This window comes from Vulpes lagopus, chromosome 3 (assembly GCF_018345385.1).
Source record: "Vulpes lagopus strain Blue_001 chromosome 3, ASM1834538v1, whole genome shotgun sequence".
Lineage (NCBI taxonomy): Eukaryota > Metazoa > Chordata > Mammalia > Carnivora > Canidae > Vulpes > Vulpes lagopus.
In genome coordinates this window covers 151,587,287-151,610,802 of record NC_054826.1, presented here as the reverse complement: position 1 = coordinate 151,610,802, position 23,516 = coordinate 151,587,287, and the positions used below count along the sequence as shown (strand labels likewise).

Sequence of the window (23,516 nt, the reverse complement as noted above, 5' to 3'; positions counted from 1 at the left end):
GACCCAGAGAGAGAGAGAGGCAGAGACACAGGCAGAGGGAGAAGCAGGCTCCAAGCAGGGAGCCTGACGCGGGACTCGATCCCAGGACTCCAGGATCACGCCCTGGACTGAAGGCGGTGCTAAACTGCTGAGCCACCCAGGGATCCCCAACAAGATCTAATTTTAAACCTTAAGTCAGTCAGTAAGTCAGAACTGCACACACACTGAGTAATATATGGAAGAAATATCAATGACAATAACCTGTAACTCGAAATCTCAGCCCACAGGATAGTCATTGTTTTCTGTTCAAATATTTTCTAAGATGTCACAACATCTAAGGCTTCTCTGTTGGTCTAAACTGCTAATTAAATTTAACCTAGGTCCCTAGAGGTGATTAACAAATACAATAATTGCAGTCAAACCAAAGAATACTTGAAAATTAACTTCAGGGTCTTTTTAAGATTCCAGGGTATAGTCTAAAGCACAGAGATATTCTGGGCTGAATTAGGGAGTACTTCTAGTGAGGCTTATTTTTAATGCAAGAAAACATATAAGGCATGACAAATGCCCTTTGTAATTCACAGTTTAATTCACATCCTTCCAGCAGTTCAACAATTCAAATATTTCTGAAGGTCTGTATAAACTTTGACATGGTGAAGACATACATCCAGAAAATATGAATAGGGGAGAAAGGAAAAACAAGAGATCACATGACACTGAGAGAAGCAGGTAGTTCAACCAAAATACAACATGCCCAGGACACAAGCTGAATTGTCAATGAAGAGTTTAGGAGACAACTACAGCAGAGTAACTTCTGAAGTAATAAAAATATGGAAATATTCTGACAACAAGCCTGACATTCCTGCAAAGAAAGAAAAAGAGGATACAAATTAAAATAAATAGATCATCTCATCCTTGTCCTGGAACTCATGTAAAAATTCTACAAACCAGAGTGACTCAGAACAATAAAAACTTATTTCCATGGACAAAATGGTCTTCATGTCATAATAAATATATCTAGTGTTCTCTTTTACCAGCAGAATAGGTTTTTCTATGTAACAGGAAGGGGAATCATTACTGTAGCATAAAAAAAGAAGCAAAATAACATTTACCATGGCTTTCTGGGCTACTGTGAACCCAAGAAAACACACAACCATTTCCTTCTGGCATCTGCCTTTGAGTCTATGGAAAATTCTCTGAGCTTGCAAAGAGATCTTTAGAATGCAGCTACTGTACCTTTTGTCTCTCTCACGATGCTATTGCTGGTATTGTAATTTAACATTTCAAAGATTACTAGGAATACAGCAATAACATGCATTTTGATCTGAAAAATGTATATGTAATGTTACTTGATTCTTAAGAATTTAAAGAGAAATTTTATTTGATTCTTAGGTGTTTAAGGAGAACAGAAGTAGGGAGGCTAATATATACCAGCTTCAGAAACATTGTATTTCTTTAAAAGTCCTGTGTCTTTCAAATTAAAGTCTTAGAGGATAAAATGCTTGTGGTTTCTTAAAAGTTAAAACAGCTGCACCAATATGAAAAAGCTGGCTTTTGCGCAAGGCCCGTACTTTTCTTTTTCTCCTTAAATATTCAGTCACATCTCTATAAACAAAGTCATCAGGATAGGTCCATAACACAAACATTGATGATATCATGTTACTTTCAGAGTTAAGGGTATGGACAAGTTTAAAAATTTGTTAAATGTCAAGTAAATAGTTCTGAGAATTGTAGAACCATATGGCATCAAATCGGCAATGCTAACTCCAGGGAAATTTCTGGAGAAGAAACAAGAGAGGCTGAACCTGGGAGGATGTCCATGGAGAACCACAAACTCTTGGCATATTGGTTCCATGAAGCAGACAAACTCGGTTGCAAACAAGGCCCAGTATTGCCCTCACACACGGGCCCATTGCAAGTCAGTTATTCAGGCAGTTAGAACACTAAATATAACTATAGAAGTGGGAATTTTTACAGGAAAAGATCCAAACCATGAGCCTTCAAAGAAACTGCCCATTCTGTGGTTACATAGCCATGGTTAATGTTGACTTAATTAACTTTCAAGAGGGAAAAAAAAAAGGCCAAACAACACACCCACCTTTTACTGAGACACTAACCTTGCATAGTGGAACTCAGCATTACTCAGGGTGGAGAGAAACTGTCAGACAAACAGCATTAACTCTAAAGGTTGAGTTGAATAGGTCATGTTAGCCCAAAAAATTCAAAATAAAAGGGTAAATTGGAGAAACCACCTTAATTCATTTAGAACCTAATGCCAATACTGTTTTCATACTCTATAGAGATTTACAAGACCTTTCTTCCTCCCCTTTTCACTCTGCACTTTGTCTCAATCTTTTACTTTGTATTCCCATTTCTTTTTGCCCTCTCTTTGCTCCTCCCAGCTTTTGCTACTGATCCCTTCCCTGACCACAGCGGGTTCAAATCACTTCTGTGGCCTCTAACCATCCAACCCACACGTCTTTCTCAAGAGCTGGTACTAATTTTGAGGTCATTATCATTTCCTTTTTTTCTTCCTTCCCTCCCCATCTCCTTTTCCTTCCTTCTTCCCCACCTCTCCCAGGAGTACTACTGTCAAAAAATGTAGAGCTCCTGGAGTTACATTCCCTGGGAATGTCTGCATAGTGTAGTGTTACCATCAGGGCCCTGGGATTCAAATCTCAGCTTGGCTACTTATTAGCCAGTAACAGCTGCTTAAACTTTCTGGACCTCAGTTTTCCTATCTTTAAAGTGGGCGGTTGGTTATAATAGTAGCAACTTCCTAGGCTCCTCTTGATGATGAAATACATGTGGAGCCCTTAGCACATTGTTATTGCTCAATACCTATTAGTTAGGACTTCTATCATTTTGATGAATAACAGCTTACATGGACCCAATGACAAACACTCGTACTATGAAACTGACCCACAAAGGAAAGCTGTTGCTTTTTCTTACATTTGGACAAATTTCTTATGTTTTACCCCCATGACGGATCCCATCTGCTTTCAAGTGAATTAAAGTAACAATCTTTTCCGCAAAGTCAATGTAAAGTGAAGACACATTTAAATTAAAATCATGCCAGTTTGACTTCCTTCCAGTTCCTGGAATCTGTCAGGCTATGTGGTAGATTTCTTGTATAATCTCTGCTTTAAAATAGCCCCCTGCACGTATGACACAAGGTGGGAAGTGGGCCTATCTGGTAAGATGTCCCGCAGGACTCAAAGGGGAGTCAGCCAAGATGATACGGAATGATTACAGTTCCTAAATATATAATTCATTCTGAAGAATTCCCTCTCTTTTCTTAACATTTTCTGTTCTACTCTCTTCTTAACCCTCATTTTCTGTTCTACTCTCTTCTTAACAGCCCTCATTTCTGTTACCTCATTTGTTCTTCACGTTTACATCATCACCCCGTTTTATGTCACTCCTTTTGGGTTCTCACTGTGAATGGAAAGAATTGGGGATATGAGTACAGGCTTTACCACTATCAGGTATGTTACTTGGGACAAGTTATACTTTCTGAGCCTCGGTTTCCTAATCTACAAGTTGGATACTGTTTTTCCCTCTAACAGGGATCACGTAACAAATAAACTAATTTGTAGTGCCCGGCACGCTATACTCAAAACCAGTGGTTGCTGATGTTATTGTTTTGCTCTAAATTAACTCAGTCTTGGTTGGGATTCTGGCTACCATTCAAAAAGAAAAAAAAAGACAAAAACATACCACTTGATCCCAACTCTTCTTTTCCTCTTGCAAAATATCCCCCAAACACAAAATGCTAAAATAAATATAAAATCTTACACACTTTTATTAGGAAGTTATATTCATGGTAGCCTGCAAGAGCACCATAATTGGTTCAATATTCTTTATTTAGATGCATATATTTTTCAGTTGGCCCTGTCCAAAGTTGCCTTTGCTGCCTATTTTCAACAACATCCACTCTGAATGTTTTACATCTTCACTTTGGATGTCGTGAAGGTGCTCACAAGGCCTGATGAACAGTTTTGTGCTGCAGTTCCATTATGTCTGCATCAACCTGCTTGCCAAGCTGCTTTCCTTTAGCTGCTTCAGCTCAGTGGGGTGCCAGATGTTGTGATTACAAATGAGGACCTTGGCATTGGCTTGTCTGTAGCCTATATGCCTCTGTCCCCCACAGATCTGCCATGTGTTGGGAGTTGTGCTATCAACATTATTGCCACTAGGTTTTCAATGCCCATTTCAATGTTCCAAGTTCCTTTATTACTCATATTATATGAGCTTTAAAATTATACTGTCATCCTATTCATATTCTTATCTAGCTCTTAAAAGGTGAACAGCAGCAACATAGCTTTGTTGGTAGTCAAATAGTTTCATTTTCTCAATTTGTTGCTGATTTTGTTTTGCCTTTTATTATTTTTTTTTAAGATTTTATTTATTTATTTGAGAGAGAAAGAGAAACAGAGAGCACAAGAGGGAGAAGCAGGCTCCTTAACAAGCAGGGAGCCCGAAGCTGGGCTATATCCCAAGATCCTGGGATCATGACCTGGGCCGAAGGCAGACATTTAACAGACTGAGCCACCCAGGTGCCCCTTGTTTTTCTTTTAACGTTAAGTATGACATGTAGATAATGCTTAGGAAGCCACTCAAGAAGCTGATGAGATGTCTCTATCATGTCAAGGCACAGCTGGCTGGAAACTTGGTGATACATCAAAGTTACACTGTGTTGTCTCTGGTCACACTCAAAAGGCCACATTTCATTTAGTGTGTTCTTTGTTAATCAGTACATCTTTGATCTTAATATATATATATTATAAAGCAAAGTAATATGAATAGAATATATAAACCACATCAGGAATATTTACCAATGACAGCCTACATATTAATTACCACCCTTCAACTTTGGGATGCCTGAGGTTTGTTCAGCGGTTTATTCCTTAACTTTCCCACACATGCTAATTAAATTACTAAATTACTAAAACTAACCAGACCTACCAAAAAAAAATCAAGGAGAGGCTTAACATATTAAATGACTCAGTCTTAAAAATTCCTAAATAAGAACATATTGGAATCCTCTGCTATAATTCTAGGACAAAACTCTTAAAAGGAATTTAATTAGCAATGATAACAGCAAACACTTATGTAGTCTTACAGGTTACAGGTCAGAGATGGAAGTCAGAGAAATGTTGTCCTACTCGTCTGGATAAAAAGCAAACAGCCATGTTGGGGACTGCCTACTGAGGGATGCCTACAGAGCAGCCTCTAGGAACTAAGAGCAACTCCTAGTCAACAGCCAGCAAAAAAACGAGAGCTTAATCCTACAACCACAAGGAATTGAATATTCAACCTACAACCTGAGTGAGCTTGGAAAATCTAAGCTCCAGATGAAAAACAGAACCCAGCTGACAACTAGGCATGCCATGCTCAGACTTCCAATCTGCAAAATCTGTAAGATACTAAGTAGGTGTTCTTTTAAGTGCTATGTTTATGGTAAACTGTTACACAGCAATAGAAAACTAACACAGAAAGTCCCAAATTTGAACATATTTTATTTTAAACATTTATTTATAAAGGTCTTTGTTCAGAAGCAAAATGTTGAGCTAAATGCTTATTTCCAAGTTGTTTGTTCAGAATGTGGTGCAAAAGTTCTTAAGATATTCCTAAGAAATTCCCAAGAAAACAATGTTTTAAATTAAGGGCTTAAAGTCCCAGATCCAACAACTTCCTTAATCCATTATTTACTGAAATGTTGTGTAATTATATTTTAAAACATGGAAAACACATTGCAATACTGTTTTTTTAAAATTATAAATCTAACACATGTTCATAGAAATGAAAATGATAAAAGTAATACAAAGTAAAAATGTGCCTTGAGCCATCTCAGTCTTACTCTCAGATTCATTCATTCAGTAAATATCAAGTGTCTGTTCTGAGCTAGATACCATGATAGACAGTGATCAGTGGTCATCAAAAAATAGACATGACCCCTGCTATAAAGTGCCCTTAGCATAACAGATAAAATTTAAGATGCAACGGTCAACATTATGATAAGAGCTATGTGGGAAAACAACAATGTGTTTTGAGAAGTAAGAAGGCCACATGCTTCAGGGGTTCAAGGAAGGTTATTTTGAAGCAGTAACATTTAAATTAAGAAATGAAAATATTGGGGAGCCCAGGTGGCTCGGAGGTTTAGTGCCGCCTCAGCCCAGGGTGTGATCCTGGAGACCCGGGATCAAGTCCCCTGTCGGGCTCCCTGCTTGGAGCCTGCTTCTCCCTCTGCCTGTGTCTCTGTCTCTGTCTCTCTCTCTCTGTGTCTCTCATGAGTAAATAAATAAAATCTTTTAAAAAAAGAAATGAAAATACTAATAATGATTATCTATTCCTGCTGGTGGGTCATCTGGAAGTCTTCCTTAGAAATAAAACGGGTTTCTGGATGATTCTCAGATCATAAACAGTTCCCCTTAATATATGAAAAATTAATTACAGGCTATTGTACTAGGAAAACGGTCAACAGAACTGGAAACTATTTGTTACATTACATCTTCAAAAGTTATCAGACAGAGTCAAGTAAATGTCATTAATCCTGTGATTATTCTGGGAACTCATGATATTCACGACGGCCAACATGTATGAAAGTTTTATAACTACCTCATTCATTTTTCTTTTATTGAGCTTTAATAATAACTGTTGCATGAATAAGATCTCTAAAATATTTCCCACACACTATTAAATACCCATTGCATTTTTCCTCATTGATTTCTTTCTCCTTTTTTAAAGATTTTATTTATTTATTCATGAAAGACACAGAAAGAGAGGCAGAGACATAGGCAGAAGGAGAAGCAGGTTCCATGCAGGGAGCCCGATGTGGGACTTGATCCTGGGACTCAGGGATCATGCCCTGAGCCAGAAGGCAGATGCTCAACCACTGAGCCACCCTGGCACCCCAATTTCCTGGATTTCTAAACTTATTAGTTTATCTCTAGTGATATGGATTTATAAATGTATTGGTTTATCTCTAGTGACAAGTTCTAAAAATTAACCAGGATATTAGCATCTTGGTTTCCATATTTGTAAAATGAGGGGGTAGAGCTTAAAAATGAAGTCATTTCCAGCTCTAGATTTCAAAAAGTTGTAGTCTCAGAATGGTTTTTGGCATTCATAAACGTGACTGTAACTGTAATTCTATTTCCCTCCAAGAGAGTTTACTGAAAACATCCCAGATAGTTATTCATGAGTATTCTGATGTTTAACCAAATTCAGTCAGAAGCAAGAAGCTAAAAAAAAAAAAAAAGAAAGAAAGAAGAAGCAACAAGCTGAGTATATGGGTGTGGGGAAGAGATAGCAAACCCAAAAGTAGATTAAAAAATTTAAGATGAAAACCCTCAGAGACCAACAGAAGGATTCTGCTGTAGTGGGAAAAACCGTATCTAGAAAACAAGGTGTATGAGTGTCAACTTAACACTAACTTATGATACTTTGTGGGTTTTTTGCATTTTTTGTTTAGTATTGCTAATTACTGGCCAACAGTGATAATAATTACACTATGTAAAGTACCAATAATTTTCTTTCTATTTATTTATTTATTTGAGAGAGGGAGAGCACACAGGGAGAGTGAGAGGGAGAAGTAGACTCCTGCTGAGCAGAGAGCCCAATGCAGGGCTCAATCCCAGGAGCCTGAGATCATGACCTGAGCCAAAGGCAGATGCTTAACTGACTGAGCCGCCCAGGTTCCCCAATAATTTTCTTATGAGAAAACAGCTATCAGGCTCTGCTCAGGTGCTAACCTCTGCATACTTTATCATATTCATATGTAATATAGGAGACTTCATCAACTTTGGGTTCATCCCTACCCAGGTCCCAGGATAAATCACCATCTGAGAAAGGAGAATCTAACAGGCTCCAGGCCAATCCTCTTGAGATTTAGCATTAAGTCACTCTTTATGCTTTATTCCACTTTAGACCATATATCTAAATGCTACTTTGGTTCTTTTTCCTGGGAGTCCTGTTCTAGTAGCTTATTTTAATCTCTTCCTCTGAGGAGGGACATTCTCTGTGTGCCCTCTAAAGATCTGAGCCTTGATTCTACTACTCTGCACTATAGATGGGCTTCCCAGATACACTTACTACAAGCAAGTGGTGCTTGTCACCTCTCTCTCTCCATCTCCTCAACATAGAACCAGTATTCCCAAGGGCTGAGGAATCTACCTCTTTACTACTCATAACTCTGGCCCTCTTTTACAATATTAATGCTACAGACTAATCATCATTAATAACATGTAAAATTTATTAAACTCTAAGTGCTAAGCATTGTGCTAAATGATTTTATATGCACCAGCTCATTGTATAATGCCATATCCCTTCAGGTATCTCCTAGTCTGAATCAGTCATGCCAGTTCCATCCCTCTTGCCAGGGATTGGCACAAATAATCTAATTTTGGCCACTGAAAGGAAATTCATTGATTCCTGGAGGTGTAGAAAGAAACATAATCCCACTTCTTTTGAATATTGGCCTGTCTGGATATGGCACCTGGAACTGGTACTGGTCTGAGAACACAACCAGCATCAAGGATGACAGGGCAAAAAGATGGAAAGAACTGTGCTCTTGATGACATTGTTGAGCTGATGAATCAATCAACTCTAGAGTCCTGACATTCTTGACATGAGATTTTTCATGCCTTTACCAAGCTGAATTGAGTTTCTGTTAGTTACAGCTAAAAGCAACTCATTGACTTATATAACAAAACTGACAAGCAGTATCCAAAGAGTCCATAACAAGGACACCTGGGTGGCTGAGCGGTTGAGTGTCTGCCTTCAGCTCAGGGCGAGATCCCAGAGTCCCAGGATTGAGTCCTTCATCGAGCTCCCTGCATGGAGCCTGCTTCTCCCTCTGCCTGAGTCTCTGTCTCTGTCTCTCTCTCTCTGTGTACCTTATGAATAAATAAATAAAATCTTTTTTAAAAAAAGAAAGTTCTGATGTTGAATCAACTATTAAATGGAGAGTTTTTCTTTCTCTAGAAATATACCATGAACTGCCATTCAACAAATTACACAATATGTAAGGTGTTATTTTAACTGATAATACCTGCTATCATGGCTATAAGAATGCTGATCAAATGCTGTTTGACACTAATACCATCCTGCTTATAGAAAACAGCAGATTGCAAATAATAATTTGTAAATCCAAAAGGAAGTATTATACTGCTTCGATTCTGTAGATAAAGCACAACTGTTAAAGCTCCATATGTCAGAGTCAGAAGTTAATGTTCCAGCACTCTCATCTCTGAACCAGTACTCAGATCTGGAGAACATGGGAATAGAAAGATTTGACATAAACACAGAAGGAAAACCAGTGGAGCCAGAATACACAGGAGAGATTGAAAAAAGCTCTGAAGAAAACCGGGAAAGATCCTTCTCATTATCTAGATAGTTCTAGATATTCAAAGGCCCCTCCAGGAAACAGGATAGCTGTATGCAAATGAATGAAACTGGACTACTTTCTAATACCACACACAAAAATAAACTCAAAATGGATTAAAGACCTAAACATGAGACCTGAAACCATAAAAATCCTAGAAGAGGGCACCTAGGTAGCTCAGTTGGTTAAGCATCTGCCTTCGGCTCAGGCCATGATCAAACACCGCACTGGGCTCTGCTTGGTGGGGAGCCTGCTTCTCCTTCTCCCTCTGCTCCTCCCCACTGCTTGTGCTCTCTGGCTCTATTTCTCTGTCAAATAAATAAAATCTTAAAAAAAAAAACCCTAGAAGAATACATAGGCAGTAATTTCTTTGACATTAGCCACAGTAGCATTTTTCTAGATATGTACCCTAAGGCAAGGGAAACAAAAGCAAAAATAAACTATTGGGACTACACCAAAATAAAAAGATTTTGCACATCAAATTTAACCATCAATAAAACAAACAACCTACTGAATGGAAAAAGACATTTGCAAATGATATATCTCAATAAAGGTTAATACCCAAAATATATAAATAACTCAACACCAAAAAAAGTACAAATAATTAGATTAAAAATAATTAGATTAAAAGTACAAATAATTAGATTAAAAAATTAAAAAATAGACAGAGGAAACTGGTACAGCCACTCTGGAAAACAGTATGAAGGTTCCTCAAAGAGTTAAAAAAAAAAAAGTACTCTATGATTCTGCAATCACACTACTATTATTTACCCAAAGAACACATAAATACTAAATCAAAGCGATCCATGCAATATCTACAATATCTACAATATCCATGCAATATCTACAATATCTACAACAGCTAATTTATGGAATAGTCCAACTGTCCATCAATTAATGAATGAATAAAGAAGATGTGGTGTGTGTGTGTGTGTATAATAGAATATTACTCAGCCATAAAAAAGTATGAAATCTTGCCATTTGCAATGACATGATGGAGCTAGAGAATATAATGCTAAGCAAAATTAGTAGAGAAAGACAAATACCATATAATTCCACTCATATGTGAAATTTAAGAAACAAGAGAAACAAATTTAAGAAACAAAACAAATGAATAAAGGAAACAAAGGAGAGAGAGATAGACAGAGGAAGACCAAGAAACAGACTTAACTACTGAGAACAAATTGATGGTATAGGTGATGGGGATTAAGGAGGGTACTTGTGAGGAGTGCTGGGTGATGTATTTCTAGGGCCTACAATAGTGCCAGGTGTGTTAAGGTGTTGAATCACTATATAGTTCACTTGAACCTAATATTACACTGTATGTTAACTAAGTGGAATTTAAGTAAAAACTTATAAAAAATTAAAATTTAATTTAAAATTTCAAAAAAAAAGGGGGCAGAGGATTTGAATAAACATTTTTCCAAAGGAGACATCCAGATGGTTAACAGATGCATGAAAAGATGCTCAACTTCTCTCATCATCAGGGAAATGCGATCAAAACAACAGTGAGATATCACCTCACACCTGTCAGAATGGCTAAAATCCAGAAGACAAGAAGTAACGAGTTGGTGAGGATGTGGAGAAAAAGGAATCTTTTGCACTGTTGGTGGGGATGTAAATTGGTGCAGCCACTGTGGAAAACAGTATGGAGGTTCTTCAAAAGATTAAAAATAGAAATACCATATGGGGGATCCCTGGGTGGCGCAGCAGTTTGGCGCCTGCCTTTGGCCCAGGGCGCGATCCTGGAGACCCGGGATCGAATCCCACGTCGGGCTCCCAGTGCATGGAGCCTGCTTCTCCCTCTGCCTATGTCTCTGCCTCTCTCTCTCTCTGTGACGATCATAAATAAATTAAAAAAAAAAAGAAAAGAAAAAAGAAATACCATATGGTCCAATAATTCCACTATTGGGTATTTACCCAGGGAAAATTAAAATTGTAACTCAAAAAGATATATACACCCCTATATTTATTGCAGGATTATTTATAATAGCCAAGATATGGAAGCAGCCTAAGTGTCCATCAATAGATGAATGACAAGGAAAATGTGGTATCCGCATGTGCGCACGTGCGCGCACACACACACACACAATGGAATATTACATGCCATGGAAAAGGATGAGATTGTGCCATCTGAGAAAACATGGATGGGCCCAGAGAGGATTATGCTAAATGACATAAGTCAGACTGAAAAAGACAAATACGTATGATTCCACTCACAAATGGAATCTAAAAATATGAAAAAAAAAAAAGCAAAATCAGAACCATACATACAGAGAACTGATGGTTGCCAGAGGAGAGGGGGTGGGGAATCAGGCAAAATGGGTGAAAGGAAGAGAGAGATACAAGCCTCCAGTTATGGAAGGAGTAAATCATGGGAATAAAAGGCAGAGCATAAGGAATATACTCAGTGATACTGTAACAGCGATGTAATGGGACAGATGGTAGTTACGCTAGTGGTGAACACAGCAGAATGTATAAACTTGTCATATCACTAAGTTGTACACATGAAACAAATGCAACATTGTGTGTCAACTAAACTAAAACAAAAACCAGAAAACAAACTAAAAAAAACAAAAACAGGCAAAAAAAATCCAGAGGCCCTCCATAAAGCTGTCACAGCAAGACCGTTTCCCAGAAGAAGCCTGAAAGCAACATTTAGCTTTTTAAATGAAAAACAAGGCAGGAGCTCTGCTGGTCTTGTCACTCTCCTGACATATAATGTACTAATTCAAGTGGCCCTTTTCCTTGTTGACAGTAATGACACAATACATGTACTGAGTGTCTAGCAGCCACTGACATTCTGTCTGCAGAGAACAAACAGAAATATTATTTACCACCAAATAACAAATAAAAATAAGTGTCAGCTGCTAAAAGGTTTGCAAAATCTATTATGTTAAAAACTAGGGAACTGACAAGATTCTAAAATTTTACAGTAATTTTCCCAAAAGTCAAGAAGCATGAAAATTTGGTGCACACACCATCCAAAATAAGCATCAGTCATGGAACTTGAAGTGCCCAAAATTTTCTGTAAATTCAGAGAAGCTGTATGTTGCCATTTATAAAGGCAAACATATAAAGTATGACAAATATTTTGTATGTCCAATACACAATTAATACATTGTACACATTAAGCTGTGTTAGAAGCCTTCCAAGAGACCCCTGGGCCCATCCCAACTGCAGGCTCTGGCTGGATTAGATATGCCTTCTGTGTGCTCCCATGTTTCCCAGGGCATTCTACTAACAAAAGACTTGGCCACAACAGACTCTCCATATGTCTAACTGAATGAATAGCTGAAAAACTCTGCAAGTTACACATAATTTCTAGAAATGTTATAATAAACTTATGTCTCAGTTATAAATATCCACTTCATCTAGCCAAGGCATAGTCACAAGGTGGGGGGGGGGGCTCCTTCTAGACAGCTCCTACAGCATTTCAATAGTAAGCATATTTATCTTTATTTCTAGAAGACCTTCAAATGAGAAAACTACCTTTGGTGTATTTGTCACAATAATCACTAACTGCTGTCTTCTCTTTATCATCTTTAATAATTTTATTCATTTGTCTAGTCACTCAGTAAATATCTATTCAACATTCTTAACACACTTGGCACTATTGTAGGCCCTAGAAATATATCAGTGAAGAGAGAAGATCCTTGTATATATTCTTGTGGAGAAAAGGAGAGATAGAACATGAATAATAAAAAGAAAAAATATTAGGTAATAGGTACAATATAGAGAGCTAATTCAGGGAATGTGACATACAGGCATACCTCATTTTATGGTACGTTATTGTGCTTCACAACTATTCCATTTTTGTTTTTTTAAAATAAATTAAAGGCTTGTGGCAACGCTGCATTGAGCAAGACCATCAATGCCATTTTACCAATAGCATGTGTTCATTTTGTGTTTCAGTATCACATTTTTGTAATTCCTACAATACTTCAAACTTTTTCATTTTTTTGTTATGGTGATCTGTGATTAGTCGACCTTTAATGTCACTACTGTAATTGTTTTGGGAAGCCACAAACCACACCATATAAGATGGCAAACTTATTCGATAAACTTTGTGTGTTCTGACTGTTTCACTGACCAGCGTTTCCCCACCTCCCTCTCTCTCCAGAGGCCTCTGTGTCCCTGAGACACAACAATATTGAAATTAGACCAATTAACCACCTTACAAGGGCCTCAAGTGTTCAAGTGAAAGGCAGAGTCAAAATCAAAAGTCAAAAGCTAGAAATAAGCTTAGTGAAGAAGGCATGACAAAAGCCAAGTTAGGAGAAAGCTAGGCCTCTTGTACCATTCAAGTTATGAACACAAAAAAAAGTTCTTGAAGGAAATTAAAAGTGTTACTCCAGTGAACACACAAATGATAAGAAAGCAAAACAGTTGATATGCGGAAAGTTTTAGTGGTCTAGATAGAAGACCAAACGAGTGATCACATTCCCTTAAGCCAAAGCCTAATACAGAGCAAGGTCCTAACTCTCTTCAATTCTATGAAGGCTGAGAGAGGTGAGGAAGCTGCTAAAGAAAAGTCTGAAGTAGCAGAGGTTGGTTCATGAAGTTTAAGGGAAGAAGCCTTCTCCAAAACATAGAAGTGCAAGGTGAAGCAGCGAGTGCTGATGGAGAAGCAGCAGCAAGCTATCCAGAAGATCTAGCTAAGATCATTAATGAAAGTGGCTACACCAAGCAACAGATTTTCAGTGTAGCCAAAACAGCCTTCTACTGGAAGAAGATGCTATCTAGGATTTTCTTAGCTAGAGAGGAGAAGTCATTGCCTGGCTTCAAAGCTTCAAATGACAACCTGACTCTGTTTTGTTTTTTAAAGATTTTATTTATTTATTCATGAGAGACACACAAAGAGAGGCAGAGACGGATAGAAGGAGAAGCAGGCCTGATGCAGGACTCGATGCTGGACCCAGGATCACGCCCAGAGCCGAAGGCAGAAGGTCAACCACTGAGCCACCCAGGTATCCTCTGACTCTGTTGTTAGGGGCTAATGCAGGTGACAATTTTAAGTCGGAGCCAATGCTCATGTACCATTCTGAAAATTCTAGGGCTTTTAAGAATTATGCTAAATCTATTAATGCTCTATTAATGGAGCAATAAAGCCTAGATGATGGCACATCTGTTTAAAACAAGGTTTACTGAATATATTAAGCCCACTATTGAGACCTACAAAAAAAAAAAAAAGATTTCTTTAAAAACTATTGCTTGGGGTTTCCTGGGTGGCTCAGTCGGTTAAATGTCTGACTTCAGCTCACATCATGATCCTAGGGTCCTGGGATCGAGCCTTGTGTTGGGCTTCCTGCTCAGCAGGGGGTCTGCTTCTCTCTCTGTCTCTCTGTTTCTCTTTCTTTCTGTTTTTTTTCACTCTCTTCCTTTCTCAAATTAATAAATAAATAAAATCTTCAAAAAGTTATTGCTTATTGACAATACACCTGGTCACCCAAGAGCTCTAATGGAGGAGATGGACAATGAGATTGTTTACATGCCTGCTAACAAAACATCCATTCTGGAGCCCATGGATATATAACTAACTTCAATTTTTAAGTCTTATTATTTAAGAAAGACATTTTGTAAGGCTATAGCTGCCAAAGAGAGTGATCCCTCTGATGGATCTGGGCAAAGTATATTGAAAATCCCCTGGAAAGGATTCAATATTTTATTTTTTAAAAGATTTCATTTATTTATTCATGAGAGAGACACACACACACACACACACACAGAGAGAGAGAGAGAGAGAGAGAGAGAGGCAGAGACACAGGCAGAGGGAGAAGCAGGCTCCATGTAGGGAGCCCGATGTGGGACTCGATCCTGGGACTCCAGGATCACGCCCTGAGCCAAAGGCAGGCGCTCAACTGCTGAGCCACCCAGGCGTCCCAAGGATTCACTATTTTAAATGCCATTAAGAACACTTGTGATTCATGGAAAGAGGTTAAAATATCAATATTAACAGGAGTTTGGAAGACGTAGTTCTATCTCTCATGGATGACTTTGAGGGGCTCAAGACTTCGGTAAAGGAAGTAACAGCAGTTGCGGTAGAAACAGCAAGTGAACTAGAATTAGAAGTGGAGCCTAGAGATATAACTGCATGGCTGAAATTTCATGATAAAACTTGTATGGATGCGGAATTGCTTCTTATGAGTGAGCAAAGATAGTGGTTTCTTGAGATGGAATCAATTCCTGGTGTGAGTGCTCTGAAGATTGTTGAAATGACAACAAAGGATACACATAATTGTATTTTTACATAATTTATATTTTTACATCTAATTTTACATAAACTTAGTTGATAAAGCAGTGGCAGGGTTTGAAAGGACGGACTCCAATTTTGAACAAATTTCTGTCAATAAAAGGCTATCAAACAGTATCACATGCTACAGAGAAATTGTTGGCAAAAGGAAGAGTCAATGGACATGGAAAACTTCAGTGTTGTCTTATTTTAAGAAATATCACAGCCATCTCAACCGTCAACAAAAACCACCCTGATCGGTCAGTAGCCATCGACAGTGGGGCAAGACCCTTCCCCCAGCAAAAAGATTCACTGAAAGCTGAGATGGTGATTAACATTATTTTCTTAGCCATAATGTAATTTTCAATTAAAATACACATATTTTTAGACATAATGCTATTGCATACTTACTAGAGTACAGTATAACATAAGCATAATTTTTATATGTACTGAGAAACCAGAATATTCAGTTGGCTCACTTTATTGTGATGTGGAACTGAACATGCCGTATCTCTGAGGTATGCTTATAAAATGAGTGGGCTCAACTGGGAGGTCAGGAATAGTCTTTCAGAACATGTGACATATGTATGAGTCTACTGAGAGAACCAACTCTGTTGCTATCAGGGAGAAGAATGTTCCAATGAGTGACAGTGCAAAAGCCTTAAGGTAGGAACAAGCTTAATATGTTCAGGGAACAGAAAGATAACCAATATGGGGCTAAATGAATAGGGCAAGTGTATGAGATGAATTTTCTGCCGTCAAAATTTATATATTGAAGTCCTAACCCCCAGTATTTTAGAATGTGATTCAATTAGGAGATAAGGCCTTTAAAGAGGTAATTAAGTTAAAGTGAGGCCTTTAGAGTGGGTCCTAATCCAATAGGACTGGTATCCTTATGAAAAGAGATTAGGACATACATAGGAACTAAAGGAAGACCACATAAAAACCTAAGGAGAAGATGGCCAAAGAGAGGCTTCAGGAAAAACAACCTAGCCCATACCTTGATCTCAGACTTCTAGGCTCCAAAATTATAAGAAAATAAATTTTTGTTGTTTAAGCCACCTGGTGTGTGGTACTAGAAAATGAATATAGCAAGGAACTCAATAAAGCTGGGGATGTAGGCAGAGGATCAATCATAAAAAACTTATTAAACTACCATTAAATGGTTAAAATTTTAAGTGCTATCAGAAGCCACTGGGTATTTGAAGGATAGTGACATCATCTAATTTACAAAGATAATTCTGGCTGGCTGCTTTGTGGAAAATGGACTGGAAGGCAAGACTGGAAGCAGAGAATTTAGCTAAAAGGTATTTGCAGTCCAAGCAAAAGATAATGGTTGCTTGGACAAAGGTGATGATAGTGGAGACAAAAACAAAAACAAACAAACAAACAAAAAACCTGGCATAATTTGGGATGTGTTTTGAGGGACAGCTGGCAGGGCTTGTTGGTGGATTAGATGTGAGAGTGAAGGAAGGAAAACCATCAAGAATGACTTCGATTTTTGACTTGAGCAATGGGGTGGATGATAGCACTAATTTCTGATACAGAAAAGGAAGAGGAAAGGAACAAGTCTAGGAAGAAAATTCAAGAGTTCTGTTTTAGCCAAGTTGAGTTTTCAAATGCCTTCTAGATATCCTCAATAGGGAGAGATCAACACACTTGAAAATATTAACCTAGACTTCTGGGGTGTAGTCAGAACTAGAAGTAAGACATAAAAAGTTTATAAAACCAGGGGAAATTAGAACTACCTCAAACTGTGTTCTGTAGGAAGTGATGTGAGATATCTGGCCTTGACAATTCTTCTTAACTACTGTATTCCAAGAAATAGACTCCTGGAGATATTTTTGAGTGATTGCTGTTGCACAGTACAGTGTCTGGTTGTAGCAATGGAAGAAATAATCCTCTTTGTCAGGAAAAGACTACTTAATGCACATACATTATGATTGCACAGATACCACCAGGATAGAAGGTCTGGAAATAAATAAATGGATTGTAATGTACTTTCTGGATGTAATCGATATGTTAAAGCTTCAAGAGCTACTTATTGTCAAATGGCTGTGTGTTTTCTTGTTAGATTCAGTTTTGCTATAAAATATGGCAGTAGTATAAGATTTCATTCTTTAAGAGGCTATAAATTTTGAAATTGTGATCACTTTGAACAGGAGACAGGGTGAAGTTCATTAAGCAAATAAAGTTAGCAAGGCTATAGGAAGAACAACTTTCAAACACATTTTAGATCAATTAGTCCAAAATAATTCGTACCAAAGCACCACAGGACTAAATGGATGCTTGCTGTGCTAATTAAAACATTCTTACTCACTTATTCAAGTAGGTTTGCTAAAGATCTCAATTTAGAAACCCTTCATTAGTATATCCTAAATGACTGTTGTATGTGCTAAAAATGAATAAGGCTGCATATCTTTTAAAAATATTGTGCTTATGTTTTTTTTTTAACCAATTGAAACTAACTTTCTTCACAACTGGCACGTTAGTACTTTTTTTTTTTTTAAAACTGTACCACACTGCCCAGTGTTTGAACACAAAATTCAGGATGGTTTTTGGAATGCTGTTGTTTGGGGGAATGCTTTTTCTTTTTTCCTTCTTAGTCCTAGACTTTTTTGTGTATTGTGATTACAGCCTTCCTTAGAGGTGGTCGTAACAGGCTGCACTCATTGTTAATAGCAGACATAGTAATCCACTCTGAGAAGCTGCCTTCTGATTCCAGGCTGCAGCATGGCAAGTGATTTTGTAAATATTCACCCTTTGTCATATGTTCAAACATTTGCTTCTCCTAGAGCTTATTTAAAATATTTAGTGAAAAACCACCAGCTGAATATTTATATGCTTATGAATATGAAGTACAGGCTTATTTCCAACCATAGTTGTATAAAACGGCTAGTTTCAAGAAACTGTTCTTGTTTTTGACAGCTGCCCAAATTCTAACATAGTGGTAACAAAAATACTGAGTAATTTCTCTTCTCTGTTATCGAATCTCAGAATCCTCAGCTGGAATGAAACTGGAACAGTTCGATAATATTTTCCTAATAGAAACATTCCAGTCAACGTTTTACCAAAGAAAACTAATTATTGTCTAGCTGGTGAGTTTTGCCTTTCCCAAATTGTTTTAGAAAAATATGGTTAACATTCTTGTCCTTACAGTTTTCTCTTAAAAAAAAAAAGTTTATTTCTGTGTCCGATTGATTACTAAATATAAATTAACTTTTAAATAAAACATTTATCTGAGGAATAGCTACTAGTCCCTTCTATAACATGGAAGGCACTTTGTAGCTGATTCTGAGTAATTCTCAAAGTACAATAGCCTTAATGCCTTCTAGATTCTCTTCTTATGAGGCAGTGCATGATGAAATTAGATTCTCCTAAATGTCACTGCCCCTATTTATTGTCTTTTTCCTTGAACCAGGGCTGAGCTGGCTAAGTTCCATTGTCTCTCAACCAGATTTATTATGGATCAGACGCATTCCATTTCACAACAGGAATGTGCTTATTATAAAATGTACAAAGCTTATAGTCTAACAAAGCTCACAGTCTGTTGGCAAAAAACCACTTCATTTAACAGTGGGTATAGTTTGTAAAGATTTCAAACGTATCTGAGCTAAATTTAGTATCATATAAGTTGACACTCAAATCTTGAAATAAATACTAAGTGAACACAGTACTGTTTATGCTAAACACAAAGCTAAATCCATTTTAGTATATATTTACTAAATATTTATATATTTATACTATATATATTTATAGTATATATAGTAAATATATTCCTTAAGTATTTCTTACTGACATATAGTTAGACAGACTTTCTTGTTGCTTTGGTTTCTCTTGGAAGAGTAGATTAACTTTCAGGTCTTCAGAGCACAATTTAACATAGTGTCTCTTTAGTGATTAATGTCATTTAGTATTTGTGCAAAGAATTGAAGTGTATCCTTATAAATACCCAAGGAGAAACTAAGAGATCTCTCTAAGAATAAGAATAAAGATAAATTTAGCTGGTTAAAAACTAGATTGCAAAAATTCTTTAAACAGTGTGTTAACAAAGACTAAAAGGAAATGTGCACAAAAGAAAAGAGCTATGATTGGTGGATAATGATTGTTGCGTCACTGGTGGACAATGTTGAGAAATATCTGAACATTTAAAACTTCTACTACCTACAACTATAGTAACCACTCCCAAGGCAGATCTACACACAGAGGACATGGCTTATTAATGCATCCTTTCTACTATTGTAAACATGCAAATGCTGATGTGACTCTGGGTAAGGAGGAGTGGACCACTTGTAGCCACATTGCAGGAGTCTTTTTCGCTTGAGTTACTAGCCCCTGGTTCACCTGTGGTTCATTCCATTCAGGCTCTCACTGCAGGGATCCTCTTACTCTTGGACTGGACTTGAAACAGCCCCAGCCCAGCTTTTACTCCTGTATTTCTAATGCACGCAAACACTTCCACAAACTCTGGCAGTGCATCTGTCCCCAACAAGTTGGCACTCTTCTGGCTCTGTTTCCAAGTCATTAGTCACCCAGTTTCTTGCTCTTCAGATCTCGTAGACCAGTGCCCAGGGTATTTCCCAACTGCAGGGAATATTTATCAACTTTCTGAGAGATCTCTATAAAACCCACTCTCCCTAGGCTTGCGATGATAAAGGTTGAACACCCCATTCCATACATTCAATGCAGAAAAATTAGAGAGTACAGATCAGTATAAATAAAACCATTAAAAACTTTGTAACCCTAATATCATTCATAAATACCAGTGCTAATAATCTCTCATATAAACTTCCAAAATTTCCTACTGTGTTTGTGGAAATGTTTTTCTGCTCATGCTATTAAGTTACACTACCAGTACCCACATTCTATATTTAAATAAAATATGGGGGACTGTTTTAAGATATATATATTTTTCAATTTTCTTTTTTTTAAAAAAGATTTTATTTATTCATGAGAAACAGAGAGAGAAAGAGAGAGAGAGAGAGAGAGAGAGAGGGGCAGAGATACAGGCAGAGGGAGAAGCAGGCTCCATGCAGGGAGCCTGACATGGGACTTGATCCCAGGACTCAAGGATTGCGCCCTGCGCTGAAGGCAGTGCTAAACCACTGAACTACCTGGGCTGCCCTGTTTTAGGATAATTTAAGGATGAACTCACACTTTAAATTGAGATTGCTTTCCAGTGGACTTCTTGAAAAATTATCTTCTGAAAATAGTCTTTTGTTGTAAGGTAGTTTCAGATACAATTAGTAAAGCTCTTTGTACTGAATTCCAGAATATTTCAATACTTCTATCCCCAAGCAAAGATTCAGACTTTTACGTGGTAACAGAATTTGAGAACAGCTATATAAGACATTTAAATATTTAAAGAAATACTTCAGGACCAATCAGGATATGTGTTAAAATCTGAGGATACAAATCTATGTCACAATTCACAGAGGTTTTCTTCTCTAAATATACATGGATCATATAGGAGAGAGAGGAAAAAAAGTGAAATATTCAGCTGCCAAAAAATAATTTGTTCCGAGACATTAGTGAAGATTTTCTTTTGTGATGATATGAAGTTTAAATCTTGAAGCAATTGCTGGGAAAGTAACTGGAACTGCAAGATAATTAATTATTAAATTTTGGACAGAAAGGTCCTCTGGGGGCACCTAGGTGGCTTAATCAGTTAAGTAGCTGCCTTTGGCTCAAGTCATGATCCTGGGGTCCTGGGATCGAGCCCCACATCAGGCTCCCTGCTCAATGCACAGCCTACTTCTCTCTCTGCCGCTTGTACTCTCTCTCTCAAATAAATAAATAAAATCTTCAAAAAAAGAAAGAAAGAGGTCCTCTGTTCTTTGTGGGTATGCAGAGCAGACCCAGAATGCACCTAGTGAATTCAGGTCCTCAGTATGTTGAAGACACCTGATATCCCATAACACCCGGTGAGGCTGCCAATTCCTTGTCCACACTGACTACATGCCATGTAACCCACTTTATGTCTCGAAAGGATTTAAAATTCATGAAGCTTGTTGAAAGCTCAACTGTCACATTCAACTCCTTCCAAAGTGTATGGGAAAAAGAGCAGAGCAGACATTTCAACTGAAGCTATTATTGTGCTTGAATAACCATATTCCATTAAATTGCTAATAAACCTACTAGAAGATGTTGATCACATCAACCATACAGTTGCATTCCTTTCCTTTATACCAACTCGCTCAATTTCGTTTTATGCAGTATTACTCTTTCTGTGCCCTTTATCCCAAGGTTGCCTAGAATTCAAAGCACTTATTCAGTAAGTTTGTAATCCAGTTTAGTGTGCTATTAACAGAATTCTTTAGAGAAGATCATGGAAAAAAGAAAAACTTATTTTTGGGTCAGTGACCAATTTTAAAGGAAACACATACTAAACCAGTTTAAAGGGAAAAGGTCAGGATCCATGAGGTATTAAGGAAAGAAGAAAAAGAAAAAACATTCATTTTCACCATTTTCCGACATTCCTTAAAAATAAAAACAAGCCTAAGTATGGAATGGCAAGGTCCCGGCTCCCCTTACTGTGGTGAACAATACTGCCATTCATAGAGAGTTAGAAAGCAGGGGTTTTTCCTCAACACCAGGGAAGTTTTGGCTTCCCTTCCCTTTATTTATTCTGAGGTTCAAAATTGAACCCTATAAATCTTGAGTTAGTCTCTCAGAACAAATAATAATATAAAATGTATTAAATGCTCTAAGGTGGTTTCTTACTAGCAAAACTAATTAACTCTCCATATTAAATGGAGATATTAAGGCTAAATAGAGATATATAGACTTAAATGGCATATTAATCCTTGGTGGTGTTTGTGTTAAATACTGAAAATATATGAAACTGAACATATATCCTATAGAATTAGGCATTTTTAAAAGCACTAATACACTATCTCAGTGAATCTATCTGATGACTCAGTTAACCTGGTTTTTTTTTTAAGATTTTACTTATTTTTTTAAAGATTTTATTTATTTATTCATGAGAGACATAGAGAGAGAGGCAGAGTCACAGGCAGAGGGAGAAACAGGCTCCATACAGGGAGCCCGACGTGGGACTCGATCCCGGGGCTCCAGGATCACACCCTAGGCTGATGGCAGCGCTAAACCGGCGCTAAACCACTAAACCACCCGGGCTGCCTTCAGTTAAACTGTTTAATCGTCACTTAAATATTAATTGAAAATGTATGATGGAAAAAATCAAAGTTAAGGGAACAAATATTATAATTTTAAAATTATTTCATTAAACAGGAAACAATGTTTCTTATAATTTTTTTCTCTTCAGTATATCCATCTAAGAGCCTCAGAAGAAAGGACAGGTATCCCCAAGCTCACAGTATGTAATATTTGTCTCTACTTTTCCAAATGATAGAGTTGGGGTACCATTTCCTTCCATAGGGCAACTGGCCAATTTCAGAATGTTTGGGCTTTTTTTTCGCAAGTAGAGTCAAGCCGAATAAAAGTAAAATGTACTTTCTGGATTATTTTATGATTATGAAAATATTTGTGTCTATCTTTTTATCTTTTTACCTCTTTTTTAAAAAAGATTTATTTATTTGAGAGAGAGCACACAAGAGTGGAGAGGAGGGGCAGAAAGAGAGAGAGAATCATGAAACCGACTCTCTGCTGAGTGTGGAGCTGGGAGTGGAGCCACACATCCGACACAATGAGGGCCTCCCAGAGCTCCTGGCACTGGAGCCCAGGACCCTGAGATTGTGACCTGAGCCAAAATCAAGAGTCGGCAGCTTAACCTACAGAGCCACCCTCTATTTTTTAGAGTGAGCAAGATTAGGTGTAAGGAAAGAATTTTTCCTGAAGATTCCTCTCTGAAACACCTTAGTAAGAACACATAAAAACCAACTCTACATCATACACAAAGCTATGGTAGACAGCAAGTAAATGTTAAAGCAGCAATAA

The 23,516-nt window shown here is 37.5% G+C and overlaps 1 protein-coding gene across 3 annotated transcripts in view; it reads right to left on the bottom strand.

The window, feature by feature from the left end:
* The window catches only part of DDAH1 (dimethylarginine dimethylaminohydrolase 1), a 134,456-nt gene that overhangs the window by 39,249 nt on the left and 71,691 nt on the right, over positions 1–23,516 (bottom strand). The gene's annotated exons all lie outside the window — the stretch shown is intronic.